The sequence below is a fragment of the Balaenoptera musculus genome, chromosome 2 (genome assembly GCF_009873245.2).
Source record: "Balaenoptera musculus isolate JJ_BM4_2016_0621 chromosome 2, mBalMus1.pri.v3, whole genome shotgun sequence".
NCBI lineage: Eukaryota > Metazoa > Chordata > Mammalia > Artiodactyla > Balaenopteridae > Balaenoptera > Balaenoptera musculus.
The window spans coordinates 137,757,423-137,778,766 of NC_045786.1; positions in this window are offsets into that span (position 1 = coordinate 137,757,423).

Genomic DNA, 21,344 nt, shown 5'->3' on the forward strand with positions numbered 1-21,344 from the left:
TATATATATATATATATATATATATATATATCTGATTCACTTTGCTGTACACCTGAAACTAACATATTGTAAATCAACTACACTCCAATAAAATATTTTTTTAAATATAACTGTAACTTATATAGCATTCCTACCAAAAGTGCATAACCTGAATCTGATCCTGAGAAAACATCAGCTAAACCTAAAGTGAGGAGCATTTTATAAAACATCGATCTATTTTCTTCAAAAATTACATCTTGAAATACAAATAAAGGCTGAGGAACTGTCCAAACTAAAGGAGATTTAAAGAGACATGATGACTAAATGAAATGCATGATCTTAGGTTGGATCCTCTACTGGAGGGGGTGTGGGAATGGGGGACAGATTGCTATGAAGAAACTTGCATATAGATCGCAAATTATAAAATGGTATTATAAAGATGTTATTATTTCCTGAATTTAAGCACTGTACTATAGCTATACATGAGAATGAGCTTATTTTTAGGAAATACATATTTAAGTATTTAGGAGTAAAGGAATATGATGTCTGCAACATATTCTCAAAAAGGTCCGGGAAATACTATGTGTATAATATAGAGGGAGAAGGCATGATAAAGCAAATGTGGCAAAATGCTAATAATTGGTGAATCTGCATTTCGAATGCATGGGAGTTCTTTACAATATTCTTACAATTCTTCTTTAAAGTTATTCTAAGTTTTAAAATGTCCAAACTATCTTAAAACATGAGGTTATTAAGATGTGAAAGATAAGAAAAGTTATTGTTTTCAATACCCACTATCTTGGTTAATAATACTGGGGAGTTCTAGAACTAAAAAGAAAAAAAAAGGTTTATCTCTTAGCAAACTAAGAATACAGATCATTAAGGCTACTCATTAAACAGACGGTTTTAACTGTTCATGGACATATTCAAAATGGATATTTTTCAGTGTTTATCTTTTTTTTAAGATTTTTTTGATGTGGACCATTTTTAAAGCCTTTATTGAATTCGTTACAATATTACTTCTGTTTTATGTTTTGGTTTTTTGGCTGCAAGGCATGTGGGATCTTAGCTCCCGGACCAGGGATCAAACCCACACCCTTTGCATTGGAAGGCGAAGTTTTAACCACTGGACCACCAGGGAAGTTCTCAGAGTGTTTTTCTTTCACAGTAGTTTCATTGGAAACATCTGAGGAGTGAGATTGTTTCAAGTGGATATTATTAACCACCTAACATCCAGAAAGATAAACTTTGAATAGCAGGAGTCTGTACTATATATGGTGCACAGCAAATCCAAAGATCCATGGTTCTTCTACAAATTCATTCAGCATCACTGGGCCCCCATTTCGTGTCAGGTACTGCATTGTTTGTGGGCTGACTCAAAGCACAACCATGGTTTCCAATAAGCTGCCAGTTCCCAGATAGATCTCTTCAAGCCCAGACCTCTCTCCTGAGCTGTAATTCAACATGGGCCGCAGCCTACTGGATATCTTCACTTGAATGTCTCACAGGCATCTTAGCCTCTACCTGCCAAGCTGCACTCCAAATCTGTGTATCCTTCAGTCTTTCTCTGTTTCAATAAATATGGAATCCTTCTAGTTGATTCAGGGAGAAACATGGGAGTCACCTCTGAGTCTTCTATTTCATCACCACCCATAGCCCATTCATTATCAAGTCCTCTTGATCTTATCTCTAAATATATCTTTATCTACTTTTTTCACCTCCATCTAAGAAAGGCAAATAGTTCAGTGATTAAGATCATGAACTATGGAATCAGATTATTTGGATTGAAATCCAAGTTCCAATCTCTTAGCTGTGTGTCATTAGACAAATTACTTTGCTTCATTGTGCCTCAGTTTCTTCATCTGTAAAACTGGGACCAATAACAGTATCTATTTCATAGGATCATTATAGTAAGTACTCAATAGATGCTAAATATTATTGTCTACTTTGCCACCACTCTAGTCCAAGTAACCATCAACTGTCAATTTCTTATTGATCTCTGTAATTCCACATTTGTACCTCTCTAACCAATATAACTAGAGGATCTTTGTTTAAAACACTGATAAAACTATATCAGTCCCCTGCTTAATGTGTTTCAGTGGCTTCCCACTGCCCTTGAATACAATCCAAATTTTTTTCCAAAGGCTACATGTCCCTGCATGACCTAGACTAGTGTTTCTCCAACTTTTGACAACTGAAGAACACATCATGGGCAGTCAGTTGACACAGTGCTATGAATTTTAGGTTAAAAAAAAAGAGACAGAACTCATCCCAACATTAAATAATAAAAATATAATAAATAATGATTACATGTAAGTGAGAAGTAGAATATTGTTTGCAATTTTTCATCAAGGCATCCAGCTCCACACCAACTTACATCAGTTTCCATCCACATATGGGTGATTTATTTTCTTACACTTTATCTCTAATAAGCTGTAAAATCCTAAATCACAATTGTAGATATCAGGAATGGCAATTGAGGATGGGTCTGTCAGAGAGCTTATAACTGAATTAAGCAAAGAATCCAAAAATTATATGATGATTTTTCACTGAAGATCACTCTCAAAACTCTGCCAGATGCTAAGTCAAGGAGTACATCACAAAAGAGAGCAGGAAGTTTAGCGATTTGAACCAATTCCAAATCTACTTGGACAGCGTCCAATTCTGACAGCATTTTTTCAGGTTCTACTATAACATTTAGGTATGGTTTTCAAATATACCCTAATCATACATAATCATTTTTTTTTTCTGGGGCCGGTGAAGAACATCATCATGTCCTGGGGGAAAGAAATCGGACTCTCAGCAGTGGAGCCCTTTTCACTATAGGTCAATCTTTGTAACAAATCCTGCCATTTTAGCTCCAACATTTAAAATCCTGATATGTCAGCTTTCAAATAATGGATCAGGCCGTTTGAGATTCTGATATCACTAAGATACACCACTTGAAACCATATTTCAGTGACAAAGCTGTCATTATAAGATCACCAAGAAGAAATATTTTTATCTCCTTCTTCATTGCAAAAACTTGTGAACACCTTTCCTCTCATTGACAATTCTCCCTCTATCCTCTATATCAGTTTTTTCCCTTTTATTAGGTCTTTCCCATCAGCATGAAAAACTATGCTGTTAATCCTTTCTTTAAAAGAAAAAGAACCTCCAATTTCTCTGATCCTTCTCTTAAACCTCTCCAGTCAGTTTTTTGCTCCCATCAACTCCACCAAAACCACTCTTGTCAAGATCACCAGTGACCTAGACATTGCAAAATCCCACAGTCAGTAGTCAGTCCCCTTCTTACTTGAAAGTTAGCAGCCTCTATGAAATTTTCTTCTTTATATCCACCCAGCTGTGGTAAAACTTTTAAGTATGTCATATATCTCTGTATTTTAGCCTGCAGATTAATGAAATCTGTGGCATCATAAAAAAAAAAAAAGAAGAGTCAAGCATATACATTGTCATTGCTACATAAACTGAGTACCCCTGGGTACCCACCAAGTGGATGATAGAAATCATCTTATTGTAAAATATTCCAAGTAATAAATGAAGAAGAAATTATAGAATAAGAATGCCATTCTTTTGCAAGCTCTAAAGAATTAATAGATTTAGGTAATGAGCATGAATGGCTATTAAAATCACCACAAAAGAGAGGAGCAGATACCGTGTGCTTTATGAGAGAAAGAGCTCACCACCACCTTAGTGGTGCCAAAGTGTAGCCCAGTAGCAGAGCAGATTCTGAGCATACAGCACTAGTCTTGCCAAAGGGGCAGTACTGAGTCTGAACAACTTCTGCATCCAGCTGTCAATCAACAAAAATATAGAAAACAGAGGAGAACACCAGAATCACAACTAGCTGCTGGACAATCATCGACAGGAAGACACTGGAACTCACCAAAAAAGATACCCCACATCCAAAGACAAAGGAGAAGCCACAATGAGACGGTAGGAGGGGTGCAATCAGAGTAAAATCAAATTCCATAACTGCTGGGTGGGTGACTCACAGACTGGCGGACACTTATACCACAGAAGTCTACCCACTGGAGTGAAGGTTCTGAGCCCCACGTCAGGCTTCCCAACCTGGGGGTCCAGCAACGGGAGGAGGAATTCCTAGAGAATCAGACTTTGAAGCCTAGTGGGAATTGATTGCAGGACTTTGACAGGACTGAGGGAAACAGAGAGCCCACTCTTGGAGGGCACACACAAAATAGTGTGTGCATTGGGACCCAGGGGAAGGAACAGTGACCCCGGGGGAGACTGAACCAGACCTACCTGCTAGTGTTGGAAGGTCTCCTGCAGAGGTGGGGGGTGGCTCTGTTTCACCGTGTGGACAAGGACACTGGCAGCAGAAGTTCTGGGAAGTACTCCTTGGCGTGAGCCCTCCCAGAGTCGGTCATTAACCCCACCAAAGAGCCCAGGTAGGCTCCAGTGTTGGGTTACCTCAGGCAAAACAACCAACAGGGAGGGAACCCAGCCCCACCCATCAACAGTCAAGTGGATTAAAGTTTTACTGAGCTCTGACCACCACAGCAACAGTCAGCTCTACCCACCACCAGAGCCTCCCATCAAGTCTTTTAGATAGCCTCAAACACCAGAGGGCAGCCAGCAGAAGCAAGAAAAACTACAATCCTGCAGCCTGTGGAACAAAAACCACATTCACAGAAACATAGGCAAGATGAAAAGGCAGAGGGCTATGTACCAGATGAAGGAACAAGATAAAACCCCAGAAAAACAACTAAATGAAGTGGAGATAGGCAACCTTCCAGAAAAAGAATTCAGAATAATGATAGTGAAGATGATCTAAGACCTCAGAATAAGAATGGAGGCAAAGATCGAGAAGATGCAAGAAATGTTTAACAAAGACCTAGAAGAATTAAAGAACAAACAAACAGAGATGAACAATACAATAACTGAAATGAAAACTACACTAGAAGGAATCAGTAGCAGAATAACTGAGGCAGAAGAACAGATAAGTGACCTGGAAGACAGAATGGTGGAATTCACTGCCGTGGAACAGACTAAAGAAAAAAGAATGAAAAGAAATGAAGACAGCCTAAGAGACCTCTGGGACAACATTAAACGCAACAACATTTGCATTATAGGGGTCCCAGAAGGAGAAGAGAGAGAGAAAGGACCCGAGAAAATATTTGAAGAGATTATAGTCGAAAACTTCCCTAACATAGGAAAGGAAATAGCCACCCTAGTCCAGGAAGCGCAGAGAGTCCCATACAGGATAAACCCAAGGAGAAACACGCCGAGACACATAGTAATCAAAGTGGCAAAAATTAAAGACAAAGGAAAATTATTGAAAGCAGCAAGGGAAAAATGACAAATAACATACAAGGGAAATCCCATAAGGTTAACAGCTGATTTCTCAGCAGAAACTCTACAAGCCAGAAGGGAGTGGCATGATATACTTAAAGTGATGAAAGGGAAGAATCTACAACCAAGATTACTCTACCCAGCAAGGATCTCATTTAGATTTGATGGAGAAATCAAAAGCTTTACAGACAAGCAAAAGCTAAGAGAATTCAGCACCACCAAACCAGCTCTTCAACAAATGCTAAAGGAACTTCTCTAAGTGGGAAACACAAGAGAAGAAAAGGACCTACAAAAACAAACCCAAAACAATTAAGAAAATGGTCATTGGAACATACATATCGATAATTACCTTAAACATGAATGGATTAAATGCTCCAACCAAAAGACACAGGTTTGCTGAATGGATACAAAAACAAGACCCATATATATGCTGTCTACAAGAGACCCACTTCAGACCTAGGGACACGTACAGACTGAAAGTGAGAGGATGGAAAAAGATATTCCATGCAAATGGAAATCAAAAGAAAGCTGGAGTAGCTATACTCATATCAGATAAAATAGACTTTAAAATAAAGAATGTTACAAGAGACAAGGAAGGACACTACATAATGATAAAGGGATTAATCCAAAAAGAAGATATAACAATTATAAATATATATGCACCCAACATAGGAGCACCTCAATACATAAGGCAACTGCTAACAGCTATAAAAGAGGAAATCGACAGGAACACAATAATAGTGGGGGACTTTAACACCTCACTTACACCAATGGACAGATCATCCAAAATGAAAATAAATAAGGAAACAGAAGCTTTAAATGACACAATAGACCAGATAGATTTGATTGATATTTATAGGACATTCCATCCAAAAACAGCAGATTACACTTTCTTCTCAAGGGCACACGGAACATTTTCCAGGATAGATCACATCTTGGGTCACAAATCAAGCCTCAGTAAATTTAAGAAAATTGAAATCATATCAAGCACCTTTTCTGACCACAACGCTATGAGATTAGAAATGAATTACAGGGAAAAAAACGTGAAAAGCACAAACACATGGAGGCTAAACAATATATTACTAAATAACCAAGAGATCACTGAAGAAATCAAAGAGGAAATCAAAAAATACCTAGAGACAAATGACAATGAAAACACGACAATACAAAACCTATGGGATGCAGCAAAAACATTTCTAAGAGGGAAGTTTATAGCTATACAAGCCTACCTCAAGAAACAAGAAAAATCTCAAGTAAACAATCTAACCTTACACCTAAAGGAACTAGAGAAAGAAGAACAAACAAAACCCAAAGTTAGCAGAAGGAAAGAAATCATAAAGATCAGAGCAGAAATAAATGAAATAGAAACAAAGAAAACAATAGCAAAGATCAATAAAACTAAAAGCTGGTTCTTTGAGAAGATAAAATTGATAAGCCATTAGCCAGACTCATCAAGAAAAAGAGGGAGAGGACTCAAATCAATAAAATTAGAAATGAAAAAGGAGAAGTTACAACAGACACCGCAGAAATACAAAGCATCCTAAGAGACTACTACAAGCAACTCTATGCCAATAAAATGGACAACCTGGAAGAAATGGACAAATTCTTAGAAAGGTATAACCTTCCAAGACTGAACCAGGAAGAAACAGAAAATATGAACAGACCAATCACAAGTAATGAAATTGAAACTGTGATTAAAAATCTTCCAACAAACAAAAGTCCAGGACCAGATGGCTTCACAGGTGAATTCTATCAAACATTTAGAGAAGAGCTAACACCCATCCTTCTCAAACTCTTCCAAAAAATTGCAGAGGAAGGAACACTCCCAAGCACATTCTATGAGGCCACCATCACCCTGATACCAAAACCAAAGATACTACAAAAAAAGAAAATTACAGACCAATATCATTGATGAATATAGATGCAAAAATCCTCAACAAAATACTAGCAAACAGAATCCAACAACACATTAAAAGGATCATACACCACGATCAAGTGGGATTTATCCCAGGGATGCAAGGATTCTTCAATATACACAAATCAATCAATGTGAAATACCATATTAACAAATTGAAGAAGAAAAACCATATGATCATCTCAATAGATGCAGAAAAAGCTTTTGACAAAATTCAACACCCATTTATGATAAAAACTCTCCAGAAAGTGGGCATAGAGGGAACCTACCTCAACATAATAAAGGCCATATACGACAAACCCACAGCAAACATCATTGTCAACGGTGAAAAACTGAAAGCATTTCCTCTAAGATCAGGAACAAGACAAGGATGTCCACTCTCACCACTATTATTCAACATAGTTTTGGAAGTCCTAGCCATGGCAATCAGAGAAGAAAAAGAAATAAAAGGAATACAAGTTGGAAAAGAAGAAGTAAAACTGTCACTGTTTGCAGATGACATGATACTATACATAGAGAATCCTAAAAATGCCACCAGAAAACTACTAGAGCTGATCAATGAATTTGGTAAAGTTGCAGGATACAAAATTAATGCACAGAAATCTCTTGCATTCTTATACACTAACAATGAAAAATCTGAAAGAGAAATTATGGAAACACTCCCATTTACCATTGCAACAAAAAGAATAAAATACCTAGGAATAAACCTACTTAGGGAGACAAAAGACCTGTATGCAGAAAACTATAAGACACTGATGAAAGAAATTAAAGATGATACCAACAGATGGAGAGATATACCATGTTCTTGGATTGGAAGAATCAACATTGTGAAAATGACTCTACTACCCAAAGCAATCTACAGATTCAATGCAATCCCTATCAAATTACCAATGGCATTTTTTACGGAGCTAGAACAAATCATCTTAAAATTTGTATGGAGACACAAAAGACCCCGAATAGCCAAAGTAGTCTTGAGGCAAAAAAATGGAGCTGGAGGAATCAGACTCCCTGACTTCAGACTATACTACAAAGCTACAGTAATCAAGACAATATGGTACTGGCACAAAAACAGAAACATAGATCAATGGAACAAGATAGAAAGCCCAGAGGTAAACCCACGCACCTATGGTCAACTAATCTATGACAAAGGAGGCAAAGATTTACAATGGAGAAAAGACAGTCTCTTCAATAAGTGGTGCTGGGAAAACTGAACAGCTACATGTAAAAGAATGAAATTAGAACACTCCCTAACACCATACACAAAAATAAACTCAAAATGGATTAGAGACCTAAATGTAAGACTGGACACTATAAAACTCTTAGAGGAATACATAGGAAGAACACTCTTTGACATAAATCACAGCAAGATCTTTTTTGATCCACGACCTAGAGTAATGGAAATAAAAACAAAAATAAACAAATGGGACCTAATGAAACTTCAAAGCTTTTGCCCAGCAAAGGAAACCATAAACAAGACAAAAAGACAACCCTCAGAATGGGAGAGAATATTTGCAAACAAATCAATGGACAAAGGATTAATCTCCAAAAATATAAACAGCTCATTCAGCTCAATATTAAAGAAACAAACAACCCAATCCAAAAATGGGCAGAAGACCTAATTAGACATTTCTCCAAAGAAGACATAGAGATGGCCAAGAAGCACATGAAAAGCTACTCAACCTCACTAATTATTAGAGAAATGCAAATCAAAACTACAATGAGGTATCACCTCACACCAGTTAGAATGGGCATCATCAGAAAATCTACAAACAACAAATGCTGGAGAGGGTGTGGAGAAAAGGGAACCCTCTTGCACTGTTGGTGGGAATGTAAATTGATACAGCCACTATGGAGAACAATATGGAGGTTCCTTAAAAAACTAAAAATAGAATTACCATATGATCCAGCAATCCCACTACTGGGCATATACCCAGAGAAAACCGTCATTCAAAAAGACACATGCACCCCAATGTTCATTGCAGCACTATTTACAATAGCCAGGTCATGGAAGCAACCTAAATGCCCATCAACAGATGAATGGATAAAGAAGAAGTGGTACATATATACAATGGAATATTACTCAGCCATAAAAAGGAACGAAATTGAGTCATTTGTTGAGACGTGGATGGATCTAGAGACTGTCATACAGAGTGAAGTAAGTCAGAAAGAGAAAAACAAATATCGTATATTAACGCATGTATGTGGAACCTAGACAAATGGTACAGATGGACCGGTTTGCAGGGCAGAAGTTGAGACACAGATGTAGAGAACAAATGTATGGACACCAAGGGGGGAAAACTGCAGTGGGGTGGGGATGGTGGTGTGCTGAATTGGGAGATTGGGATTGACATGTATACAATGATGTGTATAAAATTGATGACCAATTAAAAAATAATAATAATAATTTTTTAAAAAAAGAGAGAACAGAGGAACATATTGAGCTATACCATAGGATGCAACCAATAAATCAGGACTGTGGGAAACTCTACAGATCAAATGCCCTGGGGTTTTCTAACAGATAAATTATAGGGAAAAGAAAAAGAAGTAGGTGAAACCTGTAAACTAAAAGAGACTTAAACGACTTCTTTTACGGCTAAGCTGTATATCCTTAGCATGCCCCCAATTAGGGATGAGCGATAAACTATTAGAAATATACACACAAGGAGGTGACTGCTATAGAAGCCAGGAGTCTGGTTACTCTCAGAGAAAAGCATAAGTTGGGATTGGAGCACATGAAAGGATTTCTGGGATGGCTGGCAAACTTCTATTTCTTGACCTGGGGAGTTTATAAGGAAGTCCATCTTATAAAAATAAGTAACAACAATAGTAATATAATAACTATACATTTGTTTTATGTGGCTTTTTAAATCTGTTTTATTTTACAATAAAGCTTTTACAGATTCTTTTGCAAAATGAAGAATAAATGTATAAAGCAAATCTAAAAAAAAAAAAGTCAGCAGCATTCAGCACTGTTGATTACTGCCTCCTCTGGGAAATACCTTCCTCACTTGTCTCCTGGACACCACGTTTCCTTATGTTCCTCCTTGAGGCTCTCTCCTTGCTCTCCTCAGTCTCCTTTGCTCCTCTAACTTCGAGAGGTTTCTCATTTCTCCAGGGAGGCAAATCTATCCCAAGCCCCATCTCTCCCCTGAAATCTAGGACCATACATGTCTCTGTCCAATTGACACACCGTCTCCAAAACTGAAATCTTGATCTTCCCTACCCACAAATCTCTACTGACTGTCCCAGCTAATGGAAGTTCCATCCTTCCAGTTGCTCAGGCCAGAATCTCCAGGGTTCATCCTTGATTCATCTTATTATCTCATAACCTACATACAATCCTTCAGATCACTGCTGTACCCAGAATACGACCTCTTATCTCCACTTCCTCTCTGGCCCAAGCCACTACCATATTTAACTTGGATTATTACAGCTGCTCTCCTTGCTTTCATCCTCCTCCAGTTCCCAGTCTACGTTCCTCACAGAAGCTAGGGTGATCCTTTTAAAATATGTCCAATCACATCACCCCTCTGTTCCAAGTCTTCAGTTGCTCCCTAACACATTCAACCAAAATCTATACCATGACCTAAAAAACCCACAGCCTGGCACTCAGCTTCCTCCATCACTTTATCCCTCAGTCGTTCTGTTCCAGGCACACTGGAGCTCAGACATTCCAGGGATAACACCATTAGGGCATTTGCACTGGCTGGTCCCTCTGACTAGAATGTAAGCTCCACAAAGGTGGCAGTGTTTTTTATCTGATGTGTTCACCACGATATCCCCAGTACCTGGTAGGTGCTCAATGGATATCTGTTGCAGAAATTAATAAATCCATGGTAAACTATACTTCCAGCCATTTTCCCAAACCTATACATTTAAAATCATATAAACAATTGATTATTAAAAATGATTCTAAAAAAGGCTTAAAAAGCAAGTGAAATATGGCCTTCAGATTCAGACTTGGACTTGAATCCCTGCTCCATCACTTAACCTACCAGCTCTGTGACTTTGGCCCTGAGCCTCTGTTTCCACTTAAGAACAGTGGAAACCAGGGCACCAACCTCTCTGATTATTAAAAGGATTCAATGTGATAAGTGTGCAAAATTTCTCAGCACAGTGCTTAACATATGATAGTTGTTCATTAAATGTTAAAACCTCCCTTTTCTCCTTCCTCCGTGATTACAGGAAGAGTTACTTGCTCTCTCTACTGATGGTTGAACAGGACTGGAAAAGGATTTTACTTTGCATGCCGATCAGTTTGTGGTAGATGCCTGGAGCACAGTTTTGAGCAGGACTTGGCCATCACGTCCAAACTCAGCTAGAACCAGCACACTGTGATGACATTTATCCTGGCACTGGAGGAGAGAATGGTGGCATCTGAGCAGAATCTACCACCTGGAATTTTTTATATATATATAAATTTATTTTTTTTTTATTTATTTATTTTTGGCTGTATTGGGTCTTCGTTGCTGCACGCAGGCTTTCCCTAGTTGCGGCGAGTGGGGGCTACTCTTTGTTGCAGTGCGTGGGCTTCTCATTGCGGTGGCTTCTCTTGTGGAGCACAGGCTCTAGGCATGGGGGCTTCAGTAGCTGTGCACATGGGCTCAGTAGTTGTGGCTTGCGGGCTCTAGAGCGCAAGCTCAGTAGTTGTGGCGCACGGGCTTCATTGCTCCACAGCATGTGGGATCTTGCCGGACCAGGGCTCAAACCCATGTCCCCTGCCTTGGCAGGCGGATTCTTAACCACTGTGCCACAAGGGAAGTCCTACCATCTGGGATTTAATGGCTTACCCTACTGTCTCATAGAAGAACCCTCTGCTTCTCCAAATCCTTATTTGATTTTTCTATCATAACTGTGAGAGGAGCTATGTCATACCAGTGTCAAATGTAGAATTATTTCTGAGGTTAAGGAAAGGCTTAAGGAAAGACAGTGGAAAATCTATATTTCTGCAAAGGCTTATCAAACCAATTGAGCTGTCACTTCATTTTATGGAATCTGCTTCTTTCAGTATATTCAGGCCTGAATCTAAAACCACAGAAGGTTTAGCTAATCAGGCTTCACAAATCCCATCTCCTCAACCAGATTTTGAAAATTCACATTTACTCTAAGGGAGCTTTTCCCAATGACAGAAAGAGAATTTCAACATTTTTTAACAAGATCTTCAGTAAAGAATAACTTAAGACTAAGCATTGTATTGATTCCAGTAGTTTAAGAAATACTAAGAATAACTGCAATGAGACAGATGTTAACTGAATAAAAGAACTTTAGAAATGGATATAGTTATTCTCCTAGGATGCTGTTATTCATCCAGTTGACTTGGTCTGGTAACAGTATCTTATGTTTTCATGGCATAGAGAATGTGTTGGCTTAGTTTTTTTAAACAAGTTTATGTCCAAAATATATTTTGGAGAAAGGAAGTGAGTGGGCAAAATTGTAGTTAGTTCTTAAAAAGAAAAAAAAGTGGTATCAAAGGCAGTCAACTTATCTGACAATAAGCTTTTGTATCCAAAGTCAGAGGAAATAAACATTTCCTATTATGTGCCAAATTTACCTACCAGGAAAAAGAAAACAAAAATTAAACCAAACAGAAGATGGCTCCTATTAGATGGCACCTATTCTATATGGCACGAAGCAATAATGTTTCACACTTACAGTTCCAATCTTATTTTGATTATGTAAGAGATGGCCATGAAAACAAACAGGAGAGAAGGATATTTAATAGGCATCCTAGATTTAGGCATGGTTGGGATCAGCTGCAGAGATGATACACTAAGAAATATAGTGCTTTATCATCACCTTCAGTAAGAATAAAGGCATAGAGATAATGGTCTGAAGTACCAGAGTTCAGAAACTGATAGGCTACCCCACACAATCCCTGCAAACAGACCAAATGAGGCATGGATTTTAGAGCACAGCACTAAACATTGCTGCATGTTACAGGCTCTTAAATAAAAGGCCAAAGATTATCATTGATGGGTGGAAACTGAAGGTAGGACACTCACTGTTTGCGACTCAGCATCCATTCTTAACATAACCAAGTGAAGAGTAAGGGTTCTATAGCCAGAGTGTTTGTGGGAATCCTGGCTCTGTCACTTCCTAGGGGTGTGAACTTAATCTCTCTGTGTCTTAGTGACTTCATCTGTAAAGTGAGAAGTTAATGGTACCCTTCTCATAGAGTTGTGGTAAGAATTAGATATGTTAATATATGCTAACACATACAGCCATTATTATTATTATCATCACTATTACAACTACCACCGGTAGCACTATTATTATTACTATTACTATTTTTTTCACTTTCTTTCTTAACATCAATATCTAGAGTTTCCTCCCTCAGTCCCACTCTCCATTTTCAGCCCTGTGATTCCATGACACAAGGGGTGCAGCTTGATTGGCTTAAACCCATCAGCATCTCACTTAACCCAAGTCAGAGAGAAACCTAGCCCTTATGAGGAAATGCCAAGATATACACTCTCCTCCCTACCAGGCTGGGTGGCTGAAGAAGTGAAGCTTCCCTCCACTGTGGCTGTGGAGTAGCCCAGAGATGCCAGAGGCCCTTTTGTAGAGCCTGAGGATGGAGCCAACCCAGAAGTAGGAGACCAAGAATGGATCCTAGTGGCAACATTAATTCCTGGATCAGCCAAACCCAGTTATAGCAAACCCCAGTTACATGACTATAAACGTCTTTTAACTTAAGCTAGTTGGGGTCCAACTGTGTTCCTTAGGTCTTTTATATATTCATAACTATATTCTAGAGATGTGATTATTTTTATTTAAAAGGCAAAAAGTCATTAGTTAATGAGGATTTTCTTATAGTTTACACAAGTAGGGGCGTAAGTGACTTACATCTAGTTCTTAACCATGTGTCTTTGTCTGTTTGGGCTGCTATAACAGAATACTAGACTGTTATAAACAACAGAAATTTATTTCTCATAGCTCTGGAGGCTAGGAAGTCCAAGATCAAGATTCTGGCAGATCTGGTATTTGGTGGGAGCCCACTTCCTGGTCCACAGACAGCTGTCTTCTTGCTGTGTCCTCACATGGTAGAAGAGGCAAGGGAGCCCTCTGGGGTCTCTTTTATAAGGGCACAAATCCCATTCATGAGGGCTTCATCCTCATGGTCTAATCACTTCCCAAGACCCCACCTTCAAACCCCATCATGTTGGAGATAAGATTTCAACATATGAACTTTGGGGGACACAAACATTCAGTCTATAGTACCATGTAAAAACAAAAGCATAAATCTGAAGAGAAAATCAACTCAAATTATAATCACATGTGTCCAGAATGCTCCCTCCAGCATTTCATAGCTTTGTTAAGCAAGCATAGGCTTATTAAGCAAGTCCTCTCTTCATGCATTTTCTCAAATGCCACATGGTGAAGCATAGTTTACCCAAGACTTCCCCATCACTCTTTCAGGCACCAGCCAGGGCTCCTTCATGTGAAAATAATAGAAAATCATCCCAAGTTAATATAAATCAAAATGGGAATGCATTGGCTCATTCAAAAGGGAAATCCAGGGCTGTGTAAAGAATAGCTGGATCCAAGGGCTCAAATTATGTGATCCAGAATCTGTTTTTTCTCTCTTTCAGTTATGTTTTTCTGTAGTATAATGGTTAAAAATATAAGCTCTAGAAGCAAGCTGCCAGACCTAGAATCCTGGATCCACCACTTCTTAGCTGTTTGACACTAACAAATCACCTGATTTCACTTAGCCTCAGTTCTTTTAACGATAGAAATGGCAATAATAATAATGTTCACCTCATAGGTTTTAGGAGAGGATTAAGTGGTTAAAAGACATAAACTACTTTATCATCATTATTATTATCAGCATCAGGCAGGATCTTTACACCTGGTGGCAAAGATGGCCCCAACAGCAAGCTTATGTGATCCTTAGTGAGAGAAATTCCAGGGGAAAAGAGCACCTATTTCCAGAGAGCATCAGCTAAAACCCCAGAGATAATTTTCATTTGCCACACCTGGATCATGTGCCCACTCCTGAATTAGAGGGTGGGGTCAGCCCCAGATGAACAACTTGGACTGAAGATAGAAAAGAGGCAGAAGGGAAATTGCCGTGCTATTACCAAAAGAGGAAAGAAATCTTAGATAGGCAAAAACAACAGATGTCCACTACAGAGCCAATTGCACCCTGATTATTAAAATAGTAAATAATAGTGGTTGCTGCTTCATGTAGTGAACAATAGTAGTCATGAAAAGGACACGGCCTGTGAGCCATGCCATAAAGAAAATGCCTTTACTGTTTGGAAAGTTGGATTTAATAAACATAAAAAGTTCCTTCCAGATTCAATAGGATTGAGATTTGGAAAGATTCTGAGACATAATAAAAAATGAAAGTCCAATAGAAACAAATCTTTGGGTACTTGGAATGTGCTGTACATTAGAATTAGACAGGAATGCTTCAGAGATGTGGGCATTTTTGAAGGATCATCTTTCTTTGATATGGAAAAATGAAATAAAAATTGGATTAAAAAAGCATATGTGAAATTTACAAGAACAAAACCATTTTAAGCATATTGCCAATTTTCCTGTTATAAAGTCAGTAAAAATGATATTATTTTATCATACAAAATTAAAGTAAAAAGAAGTTACCTTTAGACTTCCAGAGTAAACAAAGGAGATATGAATCTCACAAAATCGATTATAATTCTTTTAGTTTTCCAAAAAGTGAAGTAAAGTACAAAATAACTGACAAATATTACATGATCAAAAACAATAGACACAAATTAGGAACCACTATTTAACACTGTTGAAGTACCCACAGTGCCTTTAATAAGTCAGCACAATAAAGAGTGAATAGAACAACAACAAAAAATGAAAATTGCATAAAATTGTCTGGAATTCTCACTCCAAAAGAATTCTGCATCTTGACAATTCTTATTGTCAAGGCGCTGACTTTCTAGGGCATTCAACCTGAAAACCATGTGTCCTGCATAATGACTCCACCCACCCTCTGCCTAGTGTTGCTGGGATTACAGTCATGGAAGACTTTAATTCTCTTCCTTCCTCTGTCCTGGAGCTTTTTATAGATTTGTTTGAAGATGTTTTCTTTCCCCTAACTCTCTCTCCACTTATCCCACTGGGAGTCAGTTTCCAGATCTTTCCTCTCAGTCCCTATCATGCATGAACACTGAATCTGAGATTCAAGCTGTGATGTCACTTCAGCCTTGGTAGTCTTTATGTTTCTTTCTTTTGATGCATATGATTTCTAGATACAAGTCAATTAGCAAGTGGGTGTTCAAGAAATATAAACACACATTAAGTCTACAGAGTAGAATTGCATTTCCCTCTGCATTTAGTGTTTCACAACAAGAAGTTGGCCGGTAACCTGCAGGCTCTCAGGAGGACTCATTTTTGTGTTTCATCCAGTCACAACAACCAAAATGCCTCCTTGCACATAATAGATATCCCCTGTTATTGTTGAGAGGCCCTTCAAGTTCTCAATCTATGTATTAATTTTTTTAATACATCTTTATTGGAGTATAATTGCTTCACAATGCTGTGTTAGTTTCTGTTGTACAACAAAGTAAATCAGCCATATGCATACATATATCCCCGTATCCCCTCCCTCTTGAGCCTCCCTCCCACCCTTACTATCCTACCCCTCTAGGTCATTTTTTATATGACAATAATGCATCCTAAGCAGAGGTCAAATTTTGAATTTTCTAGCAGAGGTGGAAGATTTACACCAATCTTTCTCACTCTCCCAGTAGATCCTACATTAAAACCAGGCAACAGATGGGTGATGGCCCAGACCCCACAGAAGTTCAGCCTGTGGTGGTAACACTGTGATGCTTGTCCACCCAGACAATAACCAATCCAGTGACGTTAGGCTTCTTGGACCCATATCACTAACCCATTGAAACAATCATCAAGGATCTTTGTTGACTAAAATGGCTATTTCCACCGGCTATTTACTGCTCCGTGACCTCGATGAAGGAACGACCCAGCACCACCTCAATCTCAAATTTCTCCACCTTCCAAAATACACCTCTCCATCTGGAAGATCAGAAATCCATGAAAAATTTCTTTCTAAACTGTTATCTTTCTCCAGATTTTCTGGATAGGGGGAACTTCAAAGTTCTCTAACAACTGGGTTTCTATGGAGAGAGACCCAATAAAAAAAGTCAGATCACCCACAGGACTCTTTCTGGAACAAGGCTTTGTTTTCAGAATTAAGGTATGCAATAGTGAAACACAGAAAAGAAACACACACACACACACACACACACACACACACACACACACACACCTTGACTGTTACTGGTCAAATCAGCCTCTTCTGTCCTAAGACAGAAAGAAGTCCCTATCTGCCTTAGAGCTGCAAGTAATCTATTTCTATAAGAATTAAGAGATTTGGCAAAGGGAGAAAATTCCTTCAAGCAAGGAAAATGAAAGCCATTTCTGGAACTATAGAAAGGTCACATCCAGAAAACGTGGCTGATATATGAATAGATGATATATGATATGATATGACAGGGGCAATAGACAGAGGCTGAATGCAGGTGGCCTGACAGATAAAAAAACACAAATCCAGAAGTATCCCTGGTGGCAACAACTCACCGGCCTTGGCGGGGAGTGGTTCCAGTTCAGGCCAGTCCTAGGACAGCCTGTTAACTTTTAGCAGTGCCCCAAATAATCTTCAGCTTTAGTTCCAGTGGGAGATTTGGGTCAGAACCCCTAGAACTACACAGCACTCCTGTCTCACACAATACCCTCTACCACCAGGGGCCTGACTTCCATGTTAGCTCCACAGAAGGCTTTCTCTAGGATGGGGGTGACTCGTGGCTGGGCTGGGCTGGGCATCCCAGAATCATAGGAACCACAGCACATCCCACATTCCTAAGACTAGAGTCTTAACAGTCTCCCACATAGAGGCTAATCAAGAATCAGAGTATCTGACCCAACTGCATTATTTCCCTGAGTAACTTCTAGTTTCAAGCACAAAAGAAAAAAAAAAATAGACAAGGGAGAAAGTCTGGGCTCTTTTATTAAAGTCAACCTAAAACTGGAGTCAATCAGAAGAATCAGAATTTTATGCAAAAACACTCTGCTGGCATTTGGGAAAATTCATGTGAAGCCAAAGCTCACAGGACAAGAGGGAGCCAAGGAATTAAGATCTCTTGGAAAAAGCAGGAAATATAGTCCAGCAAGATTTCACCATGTACTAGTAAGTTTGTGTAAACTTGGTGCTTGAGGTAAACCAAATAATTAATGGCTACAAAACCACCACTCAGTCGTTGACATGGTACAGACATCTGGTAAAGAACAGTTTAGCAAATGGTCTTCATACCACTTATAAATTCATACCTATAAACTTTTGAAATTAAAGTATATTGTTGACCATCCTATCTGGACAAGTAGTCACAATTCTATGGACCCACAGACCTATAAGAACAATGCTGCATTATCTTTACTTTTTTTTTAAGATTCTGTTATTCTGATTCAGGTCAATATTTTAATATTTAAAAAGATTTATTCTCACATGGACAGTATGATCCATATAATCAGCAGGCTAATAAAATTCTAACTTTCTTGACCATTTTTACTAGAATGTCTCAAACATTTTTCCCTATAAATATTCGATTTGGCAGGGGTGGGGGCGGCGGACCGTAAATAGCGATGGAAGAGTTTATCTTGAGAAATATAGCCAACATTCTCAATGGCCATGATCCATCTTTGCATATAATCCAATATGTCAGATTGGATTTTGAGTGAGAAGTAAAGGACCCATAATTGGTTGCTTCAGGTCTCTTAAACGTCTGTTAAATTGCGATCCACAGAGCAATCGGCATGAACTTAAATATCTGTGTCTGCTGGTGCAAGGTTTAGCTTACACACAGATGTAGCAAAATTTCACCCAATCTGATATCTCCTTTTATTCCTAGGCCAAGTACTCAGTGGGCTGGGGCATGTTTGTAATGTAGGAACACGGGCTGGGCAGCTATGTTTGAGAACTCCATCTCTGAATGGAGTATTTACTCCATGCCACATTTACTGGCTGATCTCAGGTACAAGGTCAAAGGCAGAACCTCCTCAAAATTCTACCCAAGACATATCATTGCCTGTGCTCAAAGTGGCCTTATTAATCTTCAGGATGAGGTTCTTGACACTGTCAGTCACCCCTTCGCCTGCACAGATTTGTTTGGCTGCTGGCTTCACGCTTGAGCCAACTGCAATTTTATTATTACAAATTCCAGATGTTTCAGGTAGACTGAATGAAAATGAAATTACATAAATCACATGCAGTCTTCGGTGCCTTCAAATGCTTCAGAACGGCACTAAACATAAACAATTCAACTTTCACACTTGTTACTTAACCTCAATGCAACTACCTCTGGTTGTCTAAACTATTTAGACTGTTCACCAGCATTTAGTTCTCCCTTCCTGGCACGTGGTAGGATTATACTTATGACCCTGTTGGGTAGTATGGGTATGGGACTTGCTTTGGCCAGTGAATGTGAACAGAAATGTCACCTCCAAAAGGAAGCTTTAAGAGCTAATGTGTAATGGAATATTACTCAGACATAAAAAGAATGAAATAATGCCATTTGTAGCAACATGGATGGACCTAGAGATTATCATACTAGTGAAGTCAGAAAGGGAAAGAAAGATACCATATGATATCACTTATATGTAGAATCATTAAAAAAAAAGAAAAGAAAAGAAAAAGAAGATACAAATGAACTTATCCACAAAACAGAAATAGACCCACAGACGTAGAAAATAAACTTATAGCTACCAAAGGGGAAAGAGGTGAGGCAGGGATAAATTAGGAGATTGGGATTAACATCTACACACTACTATATATAGAATAGATAACCAACAAGGACCTACTGTATAGCACAGGGAGCTCTACTCAATTTTTGTTACAACCTATAAGGGAAAAGAATCTCAAAAAGAATATATATATATATGTGTGTGTGTGTGTGTGTGTGTGTGTGAGAATCACTGTGCTGTACACCTGAAACTAACACAACATTGTAAATCAATTATACTTCAATAAATATATATAAATAAAATAAAATAAAAATAGGTTTTTATTATGGAAAAAAAAAGAGCCAATGTCACTTACTACATTAATTTCTTCCTCTGCCACAGTAATCATCAATGTCCTCAATGTGGCTACTCCACCAGCCTAGATCCCTGAATGAAGATGATAAAAATACATAATACAGATACAATGTGAGCAAGAAATACGCATTATTTTATTTATTTTTATTGAAGTATAGTTGATTTACAATATATATTAGTTTCAGGTGTACAGCATAGTGATTCCATATTTTTGCAGATTTTACTCCTTTATAAGTTATTACAAGAAAATGGCTATGATTCCCGGTGCTATACAGTATATCTTTGTTGCTTATCTAGTTTGTATGTAGTAGTTTGTATCTGTTAATCCCTACCCCTAATTTGTCCCTCTCCTTTTCCCTCTCCCCTTTGGTAACCACGAGTTTGTTTTCTATATCTGTGAGTCTGTTTCTGCTTTACATATACATTTATTTGATTTTTTTTTAAGATTCCACACATAAGTGATAACATACAATATTTGGCTTTCTTTGTCTGGCTTATTTCACTAAGCATAATATTCCCTAGGTCCATCCACATTGCTGCAAATGGCAGAATCTCATTTTTTATGGCTGAATAATATTCCATTGTATATGTATATAACACATCTTCTTATTCCAATTGTCTGTTAATGGACACTTGGTTTGCTTCCATGTGTTGACTATTGTAAATAGTGTTGCTATGAACATTGGGGTGCATGTATCCTTTTCAATTGTGTTTTCATTTTTTCTAGATATATACCCAGGAGTAGAATCGATGGATCATGTGGTAACCTATTTTTAGTTTTTTGAGGAACCTCCATACTATTTTCCATAGTGGCTGCACCAATTTACATTCCCACCAATGGTGTACAAGTGTTGCTTTTTCTCCACATCCTTACCAACATCTGTTATTTGGAGACTTTTTGATAGTAGCCATTCTGACAGGTGTGAGGTGATACCTCATTGAAATTCATGTTATTTTAAATTATTGAGCATTGGGAGTTGTTACAGCAACATGATCTAGTAGATACACAACAACCTGACTGAAACACCATCCCTTTATAGGAAAG